Source organism: Schistocerca americana, chromosome 5 (genome assembly GCF_021461395.2).
Source record: "Schistocerca americana isolate TAMUIC-IGC-003095 chromosome 5, iqSchAmer2.1, whole genome shotgun sequence".
Lineage (NCBI taxonomy): Eukaryota > Metazoa > Arthropoda > Insecta > Orthoptera > Acrididae > Schistocerca > Schistocerca americana.
In genome coordinates this window covers 573,505,477-573,528,392 of record NC_060123.1, presented here as the reverse complement: position 1 = coordinate 573,528,392, position 22,916 = coordinate 573,505,477, and the positions used below count along the sequence as shown (strand labels likewise).

Genomic DNA, 22,916 nt, shown 5'->3' with positions numbered 1-22,916 from the left:
GGTCATCGGTCCGTAAGATTAACCACTACTTAATCTAACTTAAACCAAGGACACCACACACACACACATGCCCGAGGGAGGACTCGAACCTCCGACGGAAGGTGTAATGTAGTAACCTGGGGGTTAGACGCCACTGTGATGAAGAGTTAAAGGTGCAGCAGAGCCGGTGGAGAGGGAGGGGGGAGGGAGTACTGGCTGGAGGTGGTTAGGAAATCACAGCTGGAAGGTAAAGCACTTTTATTCAACTTGTGCTACAACATTCGTAGGGCTGTGCTGCCGTGGCCACGTCTCCTCATGTGTGCAGCATGGATGTCCAGCTGTGGAAGCCGGCAGCCTGGATGGCTATGACGTCTACGCCCAGCGATGCTCACGCTTTTTTAGCCCGCGCCACCTCAGTAATGCCCCCAGTTTCCACAGGATGGGGTGTGGCATATGCCAGTGGCACATGTAACAGCCAGAATTCACGTTGAGACCGTCAGAAGCCAGAAGATGGGTATGCAGCAGTGGTTGACTATTGCATGCGCAGGAGCCCTCGCTCTGATGTTGACGTGCAGGCGGCCACACCACCCCAAACACGAACCGCTGCCCCCTAAGGCAGAAGTTCAGCTTCTATTGAAGAGCGACTGGAAATGGGTCATCCGCTGCACAGAGGTAAGTCCCCAGCTGGTGTACTTACAAGGAAACCTCCCCATCGCACCCCCCTCAGATTTAGTTATAACTTGGCACAGTGGATAGGCCTTGATAAACCGAACACAGATCAATTGAGAAAACAGGAAGAAGTTGTGTGAAACGTGAAAAAATAAGCAAAATATACAAACTGAGTAGTCCATGGGCTACATAGGCAACATCAAGGAGCACGTGGGCTCAGGAACGCAGTGGTCTCATGGTAGCGTGAGCAGCTGCAGAAGGAGAGGTCCTTGGTTCAAGTCTTCGCACAAGCGAAAATTTTACTTTCATTATTTTTGCGTAGTTATATCTGTCCGTTCGTTCATTGACGTCTCTGTTCACTGTAATAAGTTTAGTGTCTGTGTTTTGCGACCGCATCGCAAAACCGTGCGATTAGTAGACGAAAGGACGTGCTTCTCCAATCGGAACCGAAAACATTTGATCGAAAGGTCATAGGTCAACCGATTCCTCCACAGGAAAACACATCTGATATATTCTATAGGACACTGGTGACGGCATGTGCACCACATGACAGGAATATGTTGTCGACCCACCTAACTTGTACACTTGGCGAATGGGTAAAAAAGATTCTTCTACCTTGCCCGATTTAGGTTTTCTTGTGGATGTGATAATCACTCCCAAAAAAGTAATGAAAACGTAAGAGTTTGTCACATAAACTGAAAATAAAAAATTAAGGTTTTCACTCGATGGATGATTTGAACCAAGGACCTTTCGTTCCGCAGCTGTTCACGTTACCACGAGACCACGGCGGTCCTGCAATCCCAGTGCCCTTGATGTTGCCTATCATCCCATAAACTACTCAGTTTGTATATTTTCCTTATTTTTTCACAGTTCCACACAACCTCTTCCTGTTTTCTCAATTGATTTGTGTTCAGTTTTTCAAGGCCTATCCAATGTGCCAACTTATAACTAAATCTGAGGGGGATGCGATGGGGAGGTTCCCTTGTTAGAACTGGGTGCCGGTCTGGCGGAGATGGCGGCCGAGATGGGCGTTGGCTGCTTGCTGACCCATAATCTGGCAGTAACTTACTTGACCCTCACTTCGTGGTGGGTATTGCCAGGCCGCTCGTGTCTCTGCTGAAGTCAACGACCATTTATACCGGTTAATGGCAGGTTTGCTACGCCAGTACAATGCTTCCAACCAAGCACGAATCAGCACCCTCATGGCCGAACTGTATAGTAATCCCCTGGTCCATCTTACAGCTACGCTACACTCCTCATGCGTTGCCAGATTTGCTGGGCGTTGCTTGGCACACCGATGTCAACACAGCCGTAGCAGATGTTTATTTTCAGGTTAGAACCAAAAACAGCGGCGGTACTACATTTAAACTGTTGAAATCCTCTTCGAAGTCTCTTTCTAATCCCAGGGAAAAACGTACCTAGTTTCGTTAAAGAAATGCAGTCGGTGCCATGATTGGGAGACATAAGTGATAAAATTATTTGTGTACCTCAGATAATCCGCCACATTTTCCTCTATACATTAGTGAAAACTGCACTTCGATGTATTTGCTCTTTTTGCATGTATTGGTAGTGGACTTTCTTACTTGCCTGACACCATGCACAGTTACGTGAGGTACTGATTCAGACCTCTTCCTCAGTATAATTACGTATTTTCACCCTAATGAAGACGGTGGCTTGATGTAATATCAAAATGGTTCAAATGGCTCTGAGCACTATGGGACTCAACTGCTGTGGTCATTGGTCCCCTAGAACTTAGAACTACTTAAACCTAACTAACCTAATGACATCACACACATCCATGCCCGAGGCAGGATTCGAACCTGCGACCGGAGCAGTCACACGGTTCCAGACTGCGCGCCTAGAACCGCGAGACCACCGCGGCCGGCGATGTAATATCGAAGTCACGAAACACCAAAGGCCGTGGGTCATCCTGCTCCATAATAGCACCATTGGTTCCTGTACCATACGGCAATGGGCGAGAGCTGGATACAAGGAATATACATCCGATTCGAATGCATCCCAGAAGGAAACAACAGAGTCATGGTCATTTGAGCTGGAGACCACACGAGCACCCTCGTATCTGTTGAGTGGTCCTCTAATCAATCTGACTCAGTTCGAGAATGATGAGGAGGAGGTGCGTTATCTTGCTGAAAGTAACGAGTGTCTGTGTTGTGCTGTAGGCGATTAGCGAATGCACTTGCTTAGAGAGTAGGTTTCTACATCATTAGCCCCTGAGGAGCAAAAGCAGATGCGTCAGTGGGCCATTTGAACATTTCCCACTTGACAGAATGGTGCTCATTTGGCAAAAAGAATGTCCCGCCGTAAGTGGTTTCCAGCATACTCTTATTCCATCATCGGTGTATACCGACGGGTACTGCGATTTGTCAAGTCAACGAGACCTTTCTGCATGATTCGAGCTGCCAATGACGGTTTGCCTCTTGTGCCCGAGGTTTGCAGTGAATTTTTGGTACACAAATGGGGTGTTGGCTTCTTTTTCCAGTATCGAGTTGTTTCTGTATGGCAATGGCTGCTCACTGGCTCCAGCGTCCAGCATCGAAATGGCTAGTGATGTGTTGCTCTTTGGCCCTTCTATTAGCTGACGACGACACAGGTTATCCGCATGTTGGCATCAACAGCGCTCTCACAGCGGCTATTTTCCCAAGATGGTGTACCAAGAAAAGGCCAATGCCTGCTTGCTTGCTGTTTGTTGCGCACCGACGTTAAAACCCGCAAATTTCGTGCACTTTAACATCTTGCGCTCGACTGTTGTAGCTTTCCAAAGTTTCCTGGTGCCTTCATCATATTCAGTTGCTGCCAAATTGCGGAACCAACAACTATTGTTCTCTTTCAGTTCGTTGTCATTTCTGTAGTGCTTCCTGCCCAAAAATCCTTCAAAATGTATAAAAATCACTGGGGCCAAATCCTGGGGCAGTAAGGTGGATGTTGTGAAACTTCCCAATTAAACTAACGAAGCAGTTCCTTGGTCAGCGCATCAAAATGCGGGCGAGTGTTGTGAAGAAGCACAATGGGGCTGGACAACATTCCAAACAGTGGTGTGGTAATGTCAGTTCAAGAATGGCTCTGAGCACTATGGGACTTAACTTCTGAGGTCATCAGACCCCTAGGACTTAGAACTACTTAAACCTAACTAACCTAAGGACATCACACACATCCATGCCCGGGGCAGGATTCGAACCTGCGACCGTAGCGGCCGCGCGGTTCCAGACTGTAGCGCCTAGAACCGCTTGGCCACGTAATGTCAGTGCAGGGCCTGACAGTGTGCTGGTGCATTTATGATCTCTCCTTTAGGTGTAAAGGCAATGATCAGGGAACCGTTTCAATTACTAAATACTGCAGCCTTATTCTGTTTGGTGGTCAAAAATTAGAATTTGTTTGATTTTGTTTTATTTTGTCGGGGTTGTGAATGACATCACTACATTAACCGGCGTTTTGCTCCTGGACTTCCATGCGAATTTGGGTCCCGTTAGTTGCAACAATGTGGTTCCAAAACCCCTCACCATTATTGTACCAGGCGAGAAAAAGCAGTATAGCTCCCATTATTCCCCTTTTTTGTGTACGTTTCATGACTGGAGAATATTTTAGTAAAATGTTGGAGTATAATTGGAGCAGCTTAGTACAACACTCCTTGGCAGTAACGCATGTGTGTGCGTGCGAAGTCACCCACGCGACCAGAACGTTTGCTACAGTAACGCTCTGGACACAGCTGGGAACGGTTATCACTTGAAAGTCGGTCAGGGCACCAGTACGGGATTACCACTTGTCAAAACGCCAACGAAGGCGATATTCGAGACCACTCTCGCGATACGAAGCACCCAACCACAATTATTGGATATTAGACGGAAATTAAGGCGAGTATGTGTAAATGGAATATTTTAGAAAGATAGTGAAGCACGCCATTTGTAACCAGATACGAGTGGGTAAAAGTCCTTAATAAGAGTATAAAGGGAAAGCTATGAGCAGTATGAAATCAATACTAGAATATAGTAGAGGAGAGCACACCACAAGACAGTATTACACTGAGGTGACAAAAGTCACGTGTTAGCAATATGCACATATACAGATGACGTAGTATCGCATACACAAAGTACAAAAGGGCAATGCACTGGCGGGGCTCTGACTGTACTCAGGTGATTCGTGTAAAAGGTTTCAGACGTGATTATGGCCGCATGAGGGCAATTAACAGACTTTGAACGCGGAATGGTAGTTGGAGCTAGACGCATGGGACATTCCATTTCCATTTCGGAAATCGTTAGGAAATTCAGTATTCCGAGATCCACAATGTCAAGAGTGGGCCAAGAATTCCAAATTTCAGGCATTATCTCTCACCATGGACCACGCAGTGGCTTAAGGCCTTCACTTAACGAGAGAGCAGCGGCGTTTGCGTAGAGTGGTCAGTGCTAACAGACGAGCAACACTCTGTGAAATAACGGAAGAAAGTAATGTGGCATTAATAAGCTATGGCAGCAGACGATCGACACGAGTGCTTTTGCCAAGAGCACGAAATGGCTTACTGCGCCTCTGCTGGGCTCGTGACCATACCAGTTGGACCCTAGACCTCTAGGCGACTGGAAGACGGTGGCCTGGTCAGATGAGTTCAGATTTCAGTTGGCAAGAGCTGAGGGTAGGATTACAGTAAGTCGCATATCCCACGAAGGCATAGGCCCACGTTGTCAACAAGGCACTATGGAAGATGGTGGTGCCACCTTAATATCGTAGGCCGTATTTAGGGGGAATTGACTGGGTTCGCTGGTCGAGCTGAACCGATCATTGACTGGAAATGGTTACGTTTGGCTGCCTGGAGACTTATCTGCATCCAAACAACGATGGAATTTTTATAGCTGACAGTGTGCCATGTCACCGGGTTACAATGGTTCGCGATTAGCTTAAAGAACATCCTGGGCTATTCATTCGCTGATTTGGCCACCCAGATCACCCGACATGAATCCCATCGAACTTTTAATAATTTCCACAACGAAATACTGTCTCGAAATCTGGCAGAAAACCCAAAGTGATTCTGTCATACATAAAGCACACCAGTGGCAAGACGCAATGAATACCTTCACTGTGCGATAACAACGGTGAAGTCACTGATGACAGTGCAACTAAAGCAGAGTTATTAAACACGGTTTTCCGAAACTCTTTCACCAAAGAAGACGAAGTAAATATTCCTGAATTCCAGTCAAGAACATCTGCCAAGATGAGAAACATAGAAGTAGATATTCTCAGAATAACGAAGCAGCTTAAATCACTAAATAAAGGCAAGGCCTCCGGTCAAGATGTATACCAGTTTGGTCCTCTCAGAGTATGCTGATAAAACAGCTCCATATTTATCAATTATATACAATCACTCGCTCACAGAAAGATCCGTACCTAAGGACTGGAAAATTGCTCAAGTCACGCAAATACCCAAAAAGGGAAGTAGGAGTAATCCGCTGAATTACAGGCCTATATCACTAACGTCGATTTGTAGTAAGGTTTTGGAACATATATTGTATTCCAACATTATGAAGTACCTCGAAGAAAATGATTTATTGACACATAGTCAGCACGGTTTCAGAAAATATCGTTCTTGTGAAACACAACTAGCTCTTTATACTCATGAAGTAATAATTGCTATCGAGAGGGGATGTCAAATTGATTTCATATTTTTAGATTTCCAGAAGGCTTTCGACACCGTTTCTCACAAGCGTCTTCTAACCAAACTGTGTGTCTACGGAATATCGCCTCAGTTGTGTGACTGGATACGTGATTTCTTGTCGGAAAGGTCACAGTTCGTAGTAATAGGCGGAAAGCCATCGAGTGAAACAGAAGTAATATCCGGCGTTCCCCAAGGAAGTGTTACAACCCCATTATTGTTCCTGATCTATATTAACGACATAGGCGACAATATGAGTAGCCGTCTTAGATTGTTTGCAGATGATGCTGTCATTTACCGTCTTGTAAAGTCATCAGATGATCAAAACGACTTGCAGAATGATTTAGGTAAGATATCTGTATGGTGCGAAAAGTGGCAATTTACCCTGAATAAAGGAAAGTGTGAAGTTATTCACATGAGTACTAAAAGAAATCAGCTAAATTTCGATTACGCGATAAGTCACACAAATCGGATGGCTGTAAATTCAACTAAATACTTAGAGATTACAATTACAAATAACATAAATTGGAACGATCACATAGATAATAGCGTGGGTAGAGCAAACCAAAGACTGCGATTCATTGGGAGAACACTTAGAAGGTGCAACAGGTCTACTAAAGAGACTGCTTACACCACGCGTGTCCGCCTTATTCTGGAGTATTGCTGTGCGGTGTGGGATCCGCATCACGTGGGACTGACGGATGACATCGAAAAAGTAAAAAGAAGAGCAGCTTGGTGCCAATCATTAAAACAAAGGCGTTTTTCGTTGCGACGAGGTCTTCTCATGAAATTTCAATCACCAGTTTTCTCCTCCGATTGCGGAAACATTCTGTTGGCACCCACCTACATAGGGAGAAACGATCATCACGATAAGATAAGAGAAATCAGTGCACGCACAGAAATATTTAAATGCTAGTTTTTCCCGCGTGCCGTTCGAGAGTGGAACGGTAGACACAGCTTGAAGGTGGTTCACTGAACCCTCTGCCAGGCACTTTATTGTGAATAGCAGAGTAATCAAGTAGATGTAGATGTTGATTTATGGGACATAATCGAGAGGTCAGTTCGTGCACAAAACTCTGCACCGGCTACACTTTCGCAGTTATAGACGGCTATAGATGCAGCATGGCTCAATATTTCTGTAAGGGTCTCCCAGCGACTTGTTGAATCCATGCCACTTCGAAACGCTGCACTTTGCCGGACAAAAGCAGGTCCGACACGATATGCGATACTAGTTATCCCATAACGCCTGTCCCCTCAGTGTGCTTGGGCGGCGCAAATACAACTGGTGAAGTGTAGCAGTTTTGCAGTTGGCTTTATACATATTACACTTGTCTCTGAGGCAGGCAAACCAGCGAGAACATCCAGTAGTGATAGGATCAAGAGATCAGGTGGCTCTTGCCTCTTGACAGCAAGGTAAAAGGGATTTCGATAGTAAAATATTTAGTATGGTTTAGTGTGGTTTATGTATGTATGTTAAGGGTATTTGCTGGTCATACACCTCGCATATAAATCTATCTAATGGTAAGCAAACCTGGTTAAAGATTTCATGTCACTTTTCTACTTTTGCAGGTCATGGTCCCTGTCAAACATCCTTCCCAGTTTCCAACACCAAAGCTAAACAGCCAGTGAGGTTCTACTCCCTCTCGACTCCTTTGTAAAAGTTAATGAGGGAAACACATCCGAACAATATTTTCGTTAACGTCCTGACTGCGCCGCATTGGTCACACCAGTTCTGTAATAGTTGCTTGGACCTGGGCCGGAACGCGACACTTCAGCTGTAAATAGTTGAGAAATCCAGCTGGCACACACTTTTCCTTAGCTCAAATCAAAGATAACAGTTTGGTAAGGAACTTATCATTAGACTTCTGGAAAGCATAAGCTCATCCTGTCAATAGTTAAACGTCTATATATTGAACTTTTGCCTCAATCCTTGATGTGAGTTCGTCAATCAAAACTGAAGGCCGGCCTGATTGTTTCTCATATTGAATATTCGTTCGTCCGCCGTTATACATGATGCATTTCGAACTGAGATTCTTTCGTCGCATTCCCATAAACTTCGATTGTCTGTTGGTAAATTCAGACAGGTCGCGCTTTCGATTTTCATTCAGAACCGAATTTCGCTATGAACTGCACACCTTCGGTGAGCGATGATTTTGTAAAAAGTATTGAAACAGCACAGATATTTAACGACCGTTTCTGCTCTCCATTAGAGTCATACTGGCGCCAAAGATTAGGAACGCCTACGAATACGGAGGTGTGGGTGAGGTCTTTAGTTTTAGAATGACCCTCGCACAGGATGTGACGACGTCTCAGTCACGTGACACGCGAGGCTATTCCATTTACCGTGGCGACAGCAGCTATATCTAACTTAATTATACATATGTATAAATGCGTCTCCAAAAAAATGAAGCTGACTGCGCGATTGGGTTTTAATTGAACTTGCCTTGACGAATAATTGTTAACGCTAGCAATTAAACAGGTCATGAGAGTGATAGAGCTATTTTTAAGACCACTAGAGTGCATTGGGACGTATGATGAAGGAGATGAACTAGTTGAAGCATAAGTGGATCGGTAGAGCTTGACGCTGACCACAAGAAATACGGCATCGTCGACTACTGAAAGCGGTATGTGACATGGGCCGGTTTAGCCATATCAACGGTGCAATAGAAATATAAATGTGTCGACAAAATGTAACCTACAAGCACAATGAAACGATGAAAGATAAACAAGTTGCCGTTGTCAATAATGAAGTGTAAAGGCCGTTACAATAGAAAGAATATAACGATGTCAGTTTTTGGTGACGGAAGCTCTCAAGGAAAAATACGAGTCAGTGCTTATGTCCTCTAGATTACAGAGAAGAAAATTTCACAACTGAATGGAGTGAGTTACTAGAATTTTGGTCGCTCGAGCTACGGCTGAAGACTCAAGCCAAAGGAACAGTGACGGAAAAAACGCTCCGCTGCGTGACCGATTAGAGCGTACGCCCACAGTACAGGCGCAGCTTGTGGTGTTCAGAGGGAGACGCATAATCAATCGGAAATTACACGCCTGTACACATGGCGTTGCGTGGCTCGGGATAGGGACTTGATTTACGGCGAGGAATCTGCGTAAATTGCCGCACCATTAGTCGGCCTGATTCGGCTGCGTTTACCGCCAAACCACGGCGATTCAATTAACATGGTATTACGCGCGACAGCGCAGTTCAGATTCCGGGCCGTAATTTACGGTCGGGTCACTACGCCCCGCTGATGAATTGCGCATCGATTACATAAAAATATTTGCCTTGGACCGTCCGCTAGATGATCTCGAACACGGAACATGTAATGAAGACGAGAGCGCCATGTTCTACCAGATGCCGCGTACTCTCAAGCCAGAGGTCTTCACTGGCTGTTCTGGGAACTAGTGTTATCAGGAATGACCTAGCGAGGTGGCGCAGTGGTTAGCACACTGGACTCGCATTCGGGAGGACGACGGTTCAAGCCTGCGTCCGACCATCCTGATTTAGGTTTCCTGTGATTTCCCTATATCGGTTCAGGCAAACGCCGGGATGGTTCCTTTGAAAGGGCACGGCCGTCTTCCTTCCCCACCCTTCCCTAAACCAATGGTACCGATGACCTAGCTCTTTGGTCCCACTCCCCCGGATCAACCAACCAAATAGGAATGTTTGTTTCGAAAATTAACTGGGTCATGAAATTAGAACAGAAGCAAAATGACAGCCATATGTATCTTAACGTGAAACCGAGAGGATTGCCACTTCATATACGTACAAGGTAAAAGTACCTCGTCCCCAATAATGAAGCTCATAAAACGCTAGTGGGACCATTCCTAGAGTACTGCTCCGGAGTTTGAAAGCCTTGTCAAACAGACACGAGGCACGGCAGCAGACATCAGATGAATTTAGAAAGATGTTGTGAGGGTCTTAACTGCTCGGTGTAGATCATACGGAAGTCTATTAGAGATATTCATGAAAACAAACTGCGAATATCCGGAAGAGAAGGGACCTCGCGAAATCCGTGGCGGAAATGTTGAAAACCCTTATACGACGAAGACTTGAAATAGTTCTGCTGCCTCCGTATATAGAGATCTTGCGAGTAAGATAAGAAAGATTAGAGCCCATGGACGCTTAGAGAATCGTTTTTCTTTGTACATTAGGAGAATTAAATGGGATATCAGTAATACCGTTGGGAAGTACCGTACACTACGCATTTTACAAGTATTGTGGCCTGTAGTGTGTATATACGTCCAGGTCATGAAGACCCAATAGATATCGACTGGCCGCCGTGTCACCCTGTGCCATGTGACGTCGTGCAGATATGGTATGGAGGGGCATGCCATTAGCACAACGCTCTCGCGGCTGTTCTGGCGACTTTCCAGACCTTGGAGCCGCACTTCTCAAACAGTTAGCCTCTCAAGTGGCATCACGATGCTGACTGCTCAGCTACGGAGGCAGATTATACGGGGTGTTAGGGGGATAGGCGAAGATATTTTGATAATTGGTACCTAAATATGTAACCACTCAAGTGTGTTACCTGTTTTTCTTTTCTTTTTGTCTAACAGTCTTCCCTCAAGCACATCACAAAATTTACTACCTGAAAGAGATTTTCACTCTGCAGCGGAGTGTGCGCTGATATGAAACTTCCTGGCAGATTAAAACTGTGCCGGACCGAGACTCTAACTCGAGACCTTTGCCTTTCGCGGGCGAAATCAAAGGTCCCGAGTTCGAGTCTCGGTCCGGTACACAGTTCTGACTGCCAGGAAGTTTCAAATTAATACCTGATGTTTTCTGCACAGTTGTAACTGTGCCATGAAGTGAATTACGCTTGCCAGTGTACACTAACAATTTTGCGTCCACGCATCCACACTTCAATACCCGACCTGGTGAACAGGGAAAAATAATCATTAATAAATTACCTTTGCACATACTTGGAGCTACTAACCAACTTAGAAACATACCACTAATAATAGCTATAACAGTTAGTCTGCAGATAATCACTCAGTCCACTGTCCGCAGTCATCAATCGAAATATCTACACTTATATCCCTGATGCTCTGTATATGATGTCCTATTTATCATTGCCACTCAATATGACCTTTTGTCTAGGAGTAAGATACAAAATATGTAAAGGAAATGTTTAACAGGAAGATCGTCTTTCTTGTAACTTCCTTCTTTAGGAAAATGTGGACAGCGTCCTTTATTTTTTATTTGTTAATCCACTTTCTCTATTCAAGACCAGTTCAAAAACTCATCACAGTGTGCCATTTGACTAAACTGCCATTATGAAAAACATAATACAAAACTGCCTTTGACTCTCCTGTACAAGTATACATTGCAGGTACGTGGGCTGAAGTAACGCGTACACCTGTTGAAGTTGACAGAAGACAAATGGCCCGACGGTAGTGCAAATTTACTTTCTCCATAACTGAATAGCATTCATAACTTCACTTCGCTGGTGGACATTGCACTCATACGTACCTGCAACTCAAGACTTGACTGAACGGCACGTGTGTATACTACTTGTTTCCATTTGTTTACTTTCAACTCCAGTAAGTCCAAGAGTTGCCTCATGCCGGGTACCTGGAAACTGTGCTAGTATGAGGAAGTGGATTAACGAATGACAAATGTATGACATTATTAAAAAAAGACGTACTGCTGTTCATCTCTTCCTAACCAAGAAATTTATAAGCAAGGCAATTATACTGGTTAATGTCTCCTTGGTAGCTAAACTACGATGACAACGACGTGAGGAAATTGTTTACATCCTTAAATATTTAGAGGTTAAACTCGGCTAGACGAAGTGTTTGTCTGGAAGGACAGAGAGCATTTTGAAAAGTCCCCTTTGAAAAATTATATACGACTGTGCTTAAACTGTCACACAATATTTTTAGCGCAACGCAATCTGACTTTCAAAAATCCCTACAAAAAAAATTGCCCTGACTAACATTAACCTATGCGTTTCACAAATCGCTTACCTCACAAAAATCTTGGTTACTCGAACTACTGCAATACAGCGAGCGCCACTACTGCCAGCTAAATAAAAGATTCAAACTACGGAAGGCACTAACTACTGATAGGCATAGTTAGCAAATGAAAGATTTTGATAGAGAACAAACAATGTATTTACCTTAATAGTGTTGAAAAATCATAATATACATAGCAGTTCATGATATCCAGTATTACAAATTGCAAAACTCCGCCATTTCTCTCCCCACATCCACCACTGCTGGCGGCTCACCTCCAACTGCGCAACGCTACGCGCTGTTCACATCCAGCTGCCGCTGCCCAACACTACAATGGCGAGTATTACAACAATGCAAAGCAGCCACAGACTGCACACAGCACAGCCAGTGATTTTCATACAGAGAGCTACGTAACGTTGCCAATAAGAAAACATAAACAGCCTACTTACAATTTTACATTTCCTTGTGGCGCAGTGTACCAAGTGTTTGTTTATTCAGAATGATTTTGTATTTACCTTTCGGATAGAAGACTGATGCTGACTTAATGAGACGTTCGTCCTTAGGGAACAGTATACGAAAGCCTACAACTGGTCTTATTTATATCATACCCTGATACTAACTGGGCAATCTCATGCAGATCCGTAAACTGCTAAGATATTGAAATAATCGACGTTTCGGCTCTATTGCAGCGGTCTTCTTCCTGTCACAGACTAATTCGGCAGGAAAGTTCGGGTAGTATTTTAATACTTTACGTTTCTGATGCCCTCTTAACAACATTAACGTTTTAAGTATTTTGTAAGATGACGCAGCAGCACAGACAGAGGGACTTTAATGAGAAAGGCTCCGGCAGCAGAAGCCTAGATATTTATATCATTAGCTGGGCAGGTCATCGCCGTCAACCAGTTGGGCGTAGAGGCCAAAATCGATACCAAGTCAGCGTCTGAAAATGCTGTAGAGAACAAACGCTGTGACTACAGGCAACCTGAGCCTAAATCAGTACCGATGAAGGCAGAATTGTCTTATGAAACGCTGTACAATCGCACATAGTTTCAAATCTAAGGCGTGGATATATGTGCAGTACGTTTGGAGCACAGCACTGTATGGTAGTGAAACATGGACTGTGGGAAAACCGGAACAGAAGAGTATCTAAGCATTTGAGATGTGCTGCTACAGACGAATGTTGAAAATTAGATGGACTGTTAAGGAATGGAATGAATGGTTCTGCGCGGAATCGGAGAGGAAAGGAATATGTGGAAAACACTGACAAGGAGGAGGGACAGGATGATATGACATCTGTTAAGCATTCCGTCTTCAGGCCACTAGTGGCCTACCGGGACCATCCGACCGCCGTGTCATCCTCAGTGGAGGATGCGGATAGGAGGGGCGTGGGGTCAGCACACCGCTCTCCCGGTCGTTATGATGGTATTCTTGACCGAAGCCGCTAATAATCGGTCGAGTAATTCCTCAATTGGCATCAGGAGGCGGAGTGCAGCCCACGACATCTGTTAAGACATCAGGGAGTGACTTCCATGGCACTAGAGGGAGCTGGAAAAGGCAAAAACTGTAGAGAAAGAGAGAGATTGGAATACGTCCAGCAAATAATTGAGGACGTACGTTACAAGTTTTACTCTGAAATGAAGAGGTTGGCGCAGGAGAGGGATTCGTCGCGAGTCGCATGGACCAGTCACAAGACTGATGAGTAAAAAAAAAAAAAAAATTATCGACATGTTCTTCGAGTGTGCTTACATATAGCAGGAGTGGCGGGGTGTCTCCCGAAGCGCAACTTGATGCAGCGTTACCAACACGCACAGGAACAATATTTGCTTAGTGTGGCTGTAGCTGTTTGCAAGCTAATTGAAACATCAGGTTCGTTTTAGAGCTATTTCTTACTCACACACAACACACGGAAAGCTAGAAAAACACTGGCGTATTCCAAAACTCAGCTGTGTTTGATCATAAGAAAATAAGCTCAGGAGGAAAGGGTTTTACTGACAGTAATATTTTACTGCATACCCACTTTACTTTCTCACATAATCACCATTCACATTTCTGTAACGCTGCGCCAGCTTCTTTAAGCTGCTTAGAAGTCTGCCGTCCGGGAACTGAACTAGTTGGTAGCGCTAGTCTTGAGATCATCATCGTTTTGATATACGAGGGATATTCGGAAAGTAAGTTCCGATCGGTCGCGAAATGGAAAACACGGTGAAAAATCTGATGACGTTTAGCACGGATGTGTTGGGTTGTGTCTCTAGTATGCCCATCGATCGCTCTTTTGAATTCTGAGCGCACAGTGAGCACGTAAAAGTGCCTAGAAAGTAGTGTCTCCCGCCAAGTGTGAGGGCCTGGTGGGAGATTTCTCTCGATGGTGTGCAGCCCACCTGTGGGCACGCGTTTGGTTCTTCGTGAAAATACTCGGCAGCACTCTACAGGGACAATGAAGACGTTCCTGCGGCGTTTTCGATGGGAAATGTTTGATCCCCCACAACACAATCAGTAATTGGCTAGTTCTTTGTTTCATTTCTGCTCATATGAACCACCGCATATGAATACAACGTTTTGGCACAGACAATGAGCTGTAGACAAGCGCAGAGAATTGACGGAAAGTACAGGCGGCTACCTTCTATGACGAGGGTAATGGAAGGTTGGTAAAAAGTTACGACAAATGTCCAAGTCAGAGCGGCGATTACGTAGAGAAGTAGCTTTAAGGTGCAGCTAACTTCAGAAAATAAAACATTTTTGATTTTCTTAGTGGTTTCCGTTTTGCGATCGCGCGGAATTTACTTTCCCAATAGCCCGCCTAGTTCCCCACCCAGCCATTTTTATAAATGCAAAAAGAGGAAATAATCGCTTGGTGTTAGGTTGTGACTGTACGGAGGGTGCTCAGAAATTTCTCTACGAAAATCTTTAGTCTTCTCCTAAGTTTTGGCACTGGTGTGGGTGCATGTCTTATCGTGAAAGATTACGCCAGACGACAGTTTCCCTCGGCGCCAATTCTCAATCGCATGTCTCAATTTGGTTAGCGTTCCACGGAGTATGTCAGCTGTAATTGTTTACCCTCGGTCTATGAAATCAATCAAAAACCTGCCCTTTTCGTCCCATAAAAGGTAGCTATCATTTTTAGATTCGAGAACAGAGATTGCTTAACTTTTATCTGGTTTTTGTGAACTTGCGTGGCACCACTGCATTGACTGTTGTTTCGATTCTGGGTCGTACAATATCCACGCCTCGTCGCCCGTAAAGTGTTAGAAAAACAAGTCTTCTCCCTCTTGTCTACACGGGCCAAAAAATGTCATGCTCTACACCTTCTTTGGGTCGATCATTTTTGAAACCAGCCTCACATACGTTCTGTGATATTCGAGCTGTTCAGTGACAATCCTCTAAACTGAATTCGAGCAATATTTTGGAATTTCTTAGCCAAATCATTAATTGTCAATCGCCGAACATTTCGAAGTTTTTGATTCACTTGGTCAACGATGTCTTCTGTCCGAATATTGGACCTACCTCTTTGCTGTTCGTCGTGAACATCTGAGCAGCCCTTTTGAAATTCTCGACACCAATTTCACATTTATTTGTCATCCCTTATTGCAGAGCCATACGCTAGGCGTAACTGACGATGGATTTCAGCAACCTATGATCCTTTTACCAGCAAAAACCTAATCGCACCGCGCACTTCACAACAGGCGGGATCTACGATTGTCTTTGCCTTTGGAGTCTGTTCTCACTTAATGGCAAACGACTACTAAATGCGTGAAACTTCATTCACAACTACCATCAGTTAAATATTGCTCACCGGACGTTAGTTATGCTACACGTCTCGTATTATCAGGACGACTTATTCACTTAATACTGGAAGATTGTGAAACTATTGAGTCTACACACATACTCAAGGTGCTAAAGAATACTATGATTAATTTCCCGAAAATTTTGACAAGCAACAGAGACAGTTTTGGCACAACGTCGCTTTATTTTTGTCCTCATTCCAGATTCGATAAAGTGTTTCTGCACTTCGTCTGCATTAAATAAATAAAAACCTGTAATTTGCAGTAAAGAAATGTAAACGATGGAAAGTGACATATAAATGTGATATAAACAGGGATGAACACGCTGTGCGTCTCTAAAATTGGAGAAATGGGTGGAACGGTTTAATCTTCTGCGCTCATCTGTCTTGATGCAATGTATCGAATCTGTGAGGACTCTGTTTCACACCTCTGGGATTAACAGACACTCCACGAAAGGTATCTGCATCCCATTGTCTAGATACAAGTCGATATTATGCTAACCTGTGTGATGGAGGGTACATTATGCATCAGAATTATTTCTTCCATTTCTTATTCAATTGGCGTACGCTACACAAGAGAAACACTGTCAAGATCCTCTGTATGAACGCGAAATTTTCTAATTTTACCATCGTGGCTTGCTTTATTGTTCCTGCAACCTACGCGCTGTGCTAGAAATTGAGTTAGTTTTCTCCTCATATTCCGTGTAGTAATGTAACAGGTATGCTATCACATCCATTGCACTTCCCTCTGTGTATCGAACTGATCTAATTTTCAGTTTCCGTTTCTGTCACTTTAGGTACTCCTCAACAGTAGATTGTTAGTATTAACGGACGTGATATACTTTTTCTTCGTATTTTATCAGCAGTAATAGTGAAAGAGACAATTACCCAATAGCAAGGACGGTGTAAATTTCCAGAGAAACACTGCAAGTCCGACAAATATTGACTGCACTGTAATTCGGACAAGTTTCTAGTTGTATCTGTGAAGAGCTAGAATCCTTAAAAATGGAGCGCTAAAGTAAATATGAGGATACACCAATATAAATGTTAAATCTCAGCCAGTTTCAGGTTAGAGAACAGAGATTCACATTCGAAAAATTTTGTTTATAAGCAAAAATCCCAGATTTCTTGAAGTATGAGTGCGAGTCAAGAGGTTTCTTATCGACGTATATCTGATGGAATGCAGGTAATTACTGAAAAATACGTGGTTTGTTCATAATATTTATTCTGTTTGTGATGTCACCGCCAGACACCACACTTGCTAGGTGGTAGCTTTTAAATCGGCCGCGGTCCGGTAGTATACGTCGGACCCGCGTGTCGCCACTGTCAGTGATAGCAGACCGAGCGCCACCACACGGCAGGTCTAGAGAGACGTCCTGGCACTCGCCCAGTTGTACAGCCGACTTTGCTAGCGACGTCACACTGACAAATACGCATAGCCTTCAGCTAAGACAATTGCTACGACCTAGCAAGACGCCATCACCAAGTTATATTGAGATGATAATACTGTATCAACAAGACCAATGTTCACCAATTGTGGATTAAAGTTAAGTATTCCAGAAGCTACGTACTTTTCTTTATAGCATTCATTACGTATCCTGTTTCAGACCTCACGTCAGCCTGCGTGAGTTTAAGCGCGTGCCTTTCGGCTTCCTCTCATTGTGTCTAGGCTGTCTTGCCTAGACACAACACTGTTCACCAAAAACCATGGATCTTTCCACCGTGGCATGGCATGTGTGTCGCAACAATATATTCAGACCGGACGAATATACGGTTCCTAAAGAGGGATTGCGGCATTTTCAGAAATTACAGGGCCAATGGTCAGGGTGACTGACTTATAGGGCCCTGTAATGTTAGACAACACGAACTTTTTGTGTTAGCAATGGGCCAAAACTGAAAGGAACTGGAAACAACAGCCACAGTAATTTCCGAAGCCCTCCAACTGTATCGTATGGCTTAATGAGGATTATCCTCTTGGGTAAACTGTTCTAGAGTGAAACTAATCATCGATTCACATCTCCGAGCGGTAACTACTGAGCAGAATGTTACCACCAGAAATAGTGGGAAGCTGCGTCACACATCCTCCAGACTGAAGACCGCAAACAAACTATATCATCTGAAACGTTTGTGTCGTAAAACGTAGAACCATGTTGTTCTATAATTGCTAGGTTCTAGGAGTTAAACAGAAGCAGATATAATGTTCGAAAACAGTGGTCAGTCAGTAAAAATAAAATTACAGTTCCGAAATGCTTCGTACATAAATGAGAAAAATAATAATTTTGACTTAAGACAATGTATTACTACTGACATATTTATAACATAAAAGCGACGCTCAGGGGCAGCTATCAACGTGGAATATCTACTTCTGCACTATAATCTAGTATTACACGGAGTCGAAAATAAAATCGTTTCTTGAGCGAAGAATTGTAAATTGCGATACCGGTATCTTAAGCTCAGTATACACTCCTGGAAATTGAAATAAGAACACCGTGAATTCATTGTCCCAGGAAGGGGAAACTTTATTGACACATTCCTGGGGTCAGATACATCACATGATCACACTGACAGAACCACAGGCACATAGACACAGGCAACAGAGCATGCACAATGTCGGCACTAGTACAGTGTATATCCACCTTTCGCAGCAATGCAGGCTGCTATTCTCCCATGGAGACGATCGTAGAGATGCTGGATGTAGTCCTGTGGAACGGCTTGCCATGCCATTTCCACCTGTCGCCTCAGTTGGACCAGCGTTCGTGCTGGACGTGCAGACCGCGTGAGACGACGCTTCATCCAGTCCCAAACATGCTCAATGGGGGACAGATCCGGAGATCTTGCTGGCCAGGGTAGTTGACGTACACCTTCTAGAGCACGTTGGGTGGCACGGGATACATGCGGACGTGCACTGTCCTGTTGGAACAGCAAGTTCCCTTGCCGGTCTAGGAATGGTAGAACGATGGGTTCGATGACGGTTTGGATGTACCGTGCACTATTCAGTGTCCCCTCGACGATCACCAGTGGTGTACGGCCAGTGTAGGAGATCGCTCCCCACACCATGATGCCGGGTGTTGGCCCTGTGTGCCTCGGTCGTATGCAGTCCTGATTGTGGCGCTCACCTGCACGGCGCCAAACACGCATACGACCATCATTGGCACCAAGGCAGAAGCGACTCTCATCGCTGAAGACGACACGTCTCCATTCGTCCCTCCATTCACGCCTGTCGCGACACCACTGGAGGCGGGCTGCACGATGTTGGGGCGTCAGCGGAAGACGGCCCAACGGTGTGCGGGACCGTAGCCCAGCTTCATGGAGACGGTTGCGAATGGTCCTCGCCGATACCCCAGGAGCAACAGTGTCCCTAACTTGCTGGGAAGTGGCGGTGCGGTCCCCTACGGCACTGCGTAGGATCCTACGGTCTTGGCGTGCATCCGTGCGTCGCTGCGGTCCGGTCCCAGGTCGACGGGCACGTGCACCTTCCGCCGACCACTGGCGACAACATCGATGTACTGTGGAGACCTCACGCCCCACGTGTTGAGCAATTCGGCGGTACGTCCACCCGGCCTCCCGCATGCCCACTATACGCCCTCGCTCAAAGTCCGTCAACTGCACATACGGTTCACGTCCACGCTGTCGCGGCATGCTACCAGTGTTAAAGACTGCGATGGAGCTCCGTATGCCACGGCAAACTGGCTGACACTGACGGCGGCGGTGCACAAATGCTGCGCAGCTAGCGCCATTCGACGGCCAACACCGCGGTTCCTGGTGTGTCCGCTGTGCCGTGCGTGTGATCATTGCTTGTACAGCCCTCTCGCAGTGTCCGGAGCAAGTATGGTGGGTCTGACACACCGGTGTCAATGTGTTCTTTTTTCCATTTCCAGGAGTGTATATAAAGTTGGGAAAGAAAATCTGTTTTTGCCAAAACTTCATTTGTTTTGTCTTTTACATTTGTCAGTCCACTGTTTTAGGGGCAGTGCAGTTTTGTGGATAAGAACGTCAGGATTTTGATTTATAGCGCCGATCGTCCGAGGGAGAATGGCCGCTAGGATTTCATCGCAGGCGTAAGTTGCGCAGAACGTAGAGCAATAGAAGTTGCAAATGATTTTGGAAACTGGTATGATCCGACGGTTACAGCAAGTTTTCGAAGGTAGTTCGGCAGGTGAAGTTGGCTATCCCTATTTGTTACCGGAAATCTGATGTTTCACAGCACTTAACCGTGAAAAGACTATTTTTTCATAGAGCTCATTATGGGTACGTATTACTTATTCAGTCTCAGGACTGAAGACCACAACAACAACAACATTACTTATTATGATAAGCGACTGACAGTCTTTCTCTTAGTGGGCACCAAAGCCATAAATATCCTGGATGAAGATCTATTTTTCGACTTAGGCAGTAATGTTTATGAAGCGCTCTTTTTAGATACGCATGTAGTTTCAGTTTAAAAAGCCCATTTCCAGTGTTCATCCAGAGCAAAGTGTTCTAACAATACCACCACTTGCAAAGTAGGTTAGAAATCAAATTAATAATGTTGCTCATACAGCATATGTTCTCTTTATCGGGCAACAACAAAGCTATTGACTGTGGATAGTATCGTCAGAATGGAAATAATGACGTCACTGTAAAAAAGTCATTAATTTTGGCACTTATCTTGAATGGATTCCCACGAAAATCTCGTCAAAGTTGCTATGGCTCATCTTGTTGATTCTAGGGTGATTCCACTTTGACTGCTAGAAGGTCCAGATCTGTATTTTAGCAATATTTGAAGACCTAACAAATGCGTTTTTGAGGAAATTCTTAATGATCAAACAATCCCAGATCAGAACAATGGAATGGCAGAAATAATTTCTGACTTGGTGTTCACGACGCACATTTTTTTTTAAACTTCTTGTAAATTCACATATACTTCTTCTTAATTGTCACATCATCAAGAAAACAGTTTTGTATCAATCTTCATATATTTAATTTCCACTTTAACCAAACACAAGACTTGACTGTTCTTTTACAAAGCGAAATAACAACTTAACTTCTGCAAAGTGAAACAAAGACTGCTCTGTGCGCATTCGCGCCAAAACGGTTACAAGTAAGTCAAAGATTATGACAGTCTGACAGAAATGAATGCACATAAGAACCATATCACTGCAATATATCGATACATCGGAGTATGTATACATTAATAAAACCAAATGTGAATATTGTCCCAAAAATATGTCTGTTACTTCGCAGAAAAGTAGTACGATATTACTGGTATCGAGAACTGGGTTTGAAGTGTCGTCAAGGTCACTTAAATAAAGAACCATTACAGTGTCATACATATGAATTTAGTTGCGAACTCGCACGATACGTTAGGGCTCGTGGCTGTTTGTAAATAAACCAGCATGAAAGATACAACACCGAATGAATTCGCTGCCATTTTCATGCGAGTGACACCTCGCTCTGGGTTACCATTCGAAAATGGCATTCTAAGTTGAAATTCGTTGTGTGTGCAACAAGTAGAAAAATGTCGTCTTTATTTAGGTACAGAGCAGTAGTTGAGTCTTGTAGAGTTCTGTGTACGCAGTTTCTTAAAGTAGTAGCACTTTGGGAAAATGTAGGGCATTTTACTAAGGAGCGAACGCAACGAGAAATATAAATATCGCACACATGCGCTAGCACGAAGTTGTCGCGGTGCGTGATAAACAGCCATGAAGGAAGGCAAAATGGCGCGTGTGAAGAACATGACGCATGCGCTTGAGCCACGGCCTGATTGGGTGGGGAAGTGGAGGCGGCAGTGGCACAGTAAAAATGTGGAGTGGGGCTGGCTGGGGGGGGGGGGGAGGGGGAGGGGGATGAGGAGAAAATACGGCGAGCCTCACTGAGAGACGAGTAATGACGTCATATGCAGTCGCACTGTTGGGCACGAATGGAGGCGTTATTGCCGCATTAGGGGATTGTGGTATATTAGACAGCTGACACTGAATTGTTTCGTAAACAGTTGATTACAGTCCCAAATTGTGGATCGTGCCAGTAATAGTCCATATCACCGACTATGAAGTTAAAAGTCCACTAGTGTGACTTAAAATTCAGTTTATGATCTCCGTCCGTGAAGCTGGTCAGATGTGACGCCGAATACCAAACGAGCCATTGCAGGACAGAACTCGAAAGCGCGGCGGTTAGCTATTCATAGGTCACACGGAACCGGCAGAACAAATTTCTGGTAAGTTATGCTCGGCGAAGAGTTACCTGTGTCGCTAGAAGTGGCGCATCCACCTATCGCTCCTTCCGGTCGCGGCGGGCCCCAGGTGCGCCTGTAGAGGTCGCTGGATGCTGCGGGCGTAGCGTAAAGACGCGCCCAGACACTCGCTCCGCTAGAACCAAACTAGACGCGACCGCGCGGGCACAAACGAGAAGCATTTGGTCTGAAGGAGAGCTATCAGCGCGACTGGTCGGTGGAAACTAGCTAAACCCGCTCGCCCGCATACAGGACGGCCGGTCTTAACGGGCTGCACGCGCCGATCCCGGCCTTTATTGCTTATTCGGCATTTTCCAGCTAGCAGGTGGCACTCGGCCTTCCTGCGGTTCCTGGCGGTCTCCCGGACCGGCTACCGTTCACTAGGCTAGGCCTTGGACGACATAGAGCCACCCACGAACGGGACAGGTTTAGCTCTCCGGGTGCCCTTCCAGCGTAGAGGTCTAATCCACAAACACTAGTACACGCCCCTTGCCTTCAAAACATCTTTCGCTCATTAAAAGCTAATACTAAATGTTAAGATCCAGAAATACACTACTGGCCATTAAAATTGCTACACCACTATGATGACGTGCAACAGACGCGAAATTTAACTGACAGGAAGAGGATGCTGTGATATACAAATGATTAGCTTTTCAGAGCATTCACAC

General features: G+C 44.9%; 1 long non-coding RNA gene across 2 annotated transcripts in view; it reads right to left on the bottom strand.

The window, feature by feature from the left end:
* LOC124615716 overlaps nucleotides 1-22,381 on the bottom strand; it is a 477,536-nt gene extending 455,155 nt beyond the window's left edge. The window contains exon 1 of one of the 2 annotated variants that reach the window (XR_006979807.1): nucleotides 22,260-22,381. This is a non-coding gene — a long non-coding RNA (uncharacterized LOC124615716). The remainder of the gene's footprint in view (nucleotides 1-22,259) is intronic. The other variant, XR_006979808.1, reaches the window with a different exon arrangement.
* Between the last annotated feature and the right edge of the window lie 535 nt (nucleotides 22,382-22,916).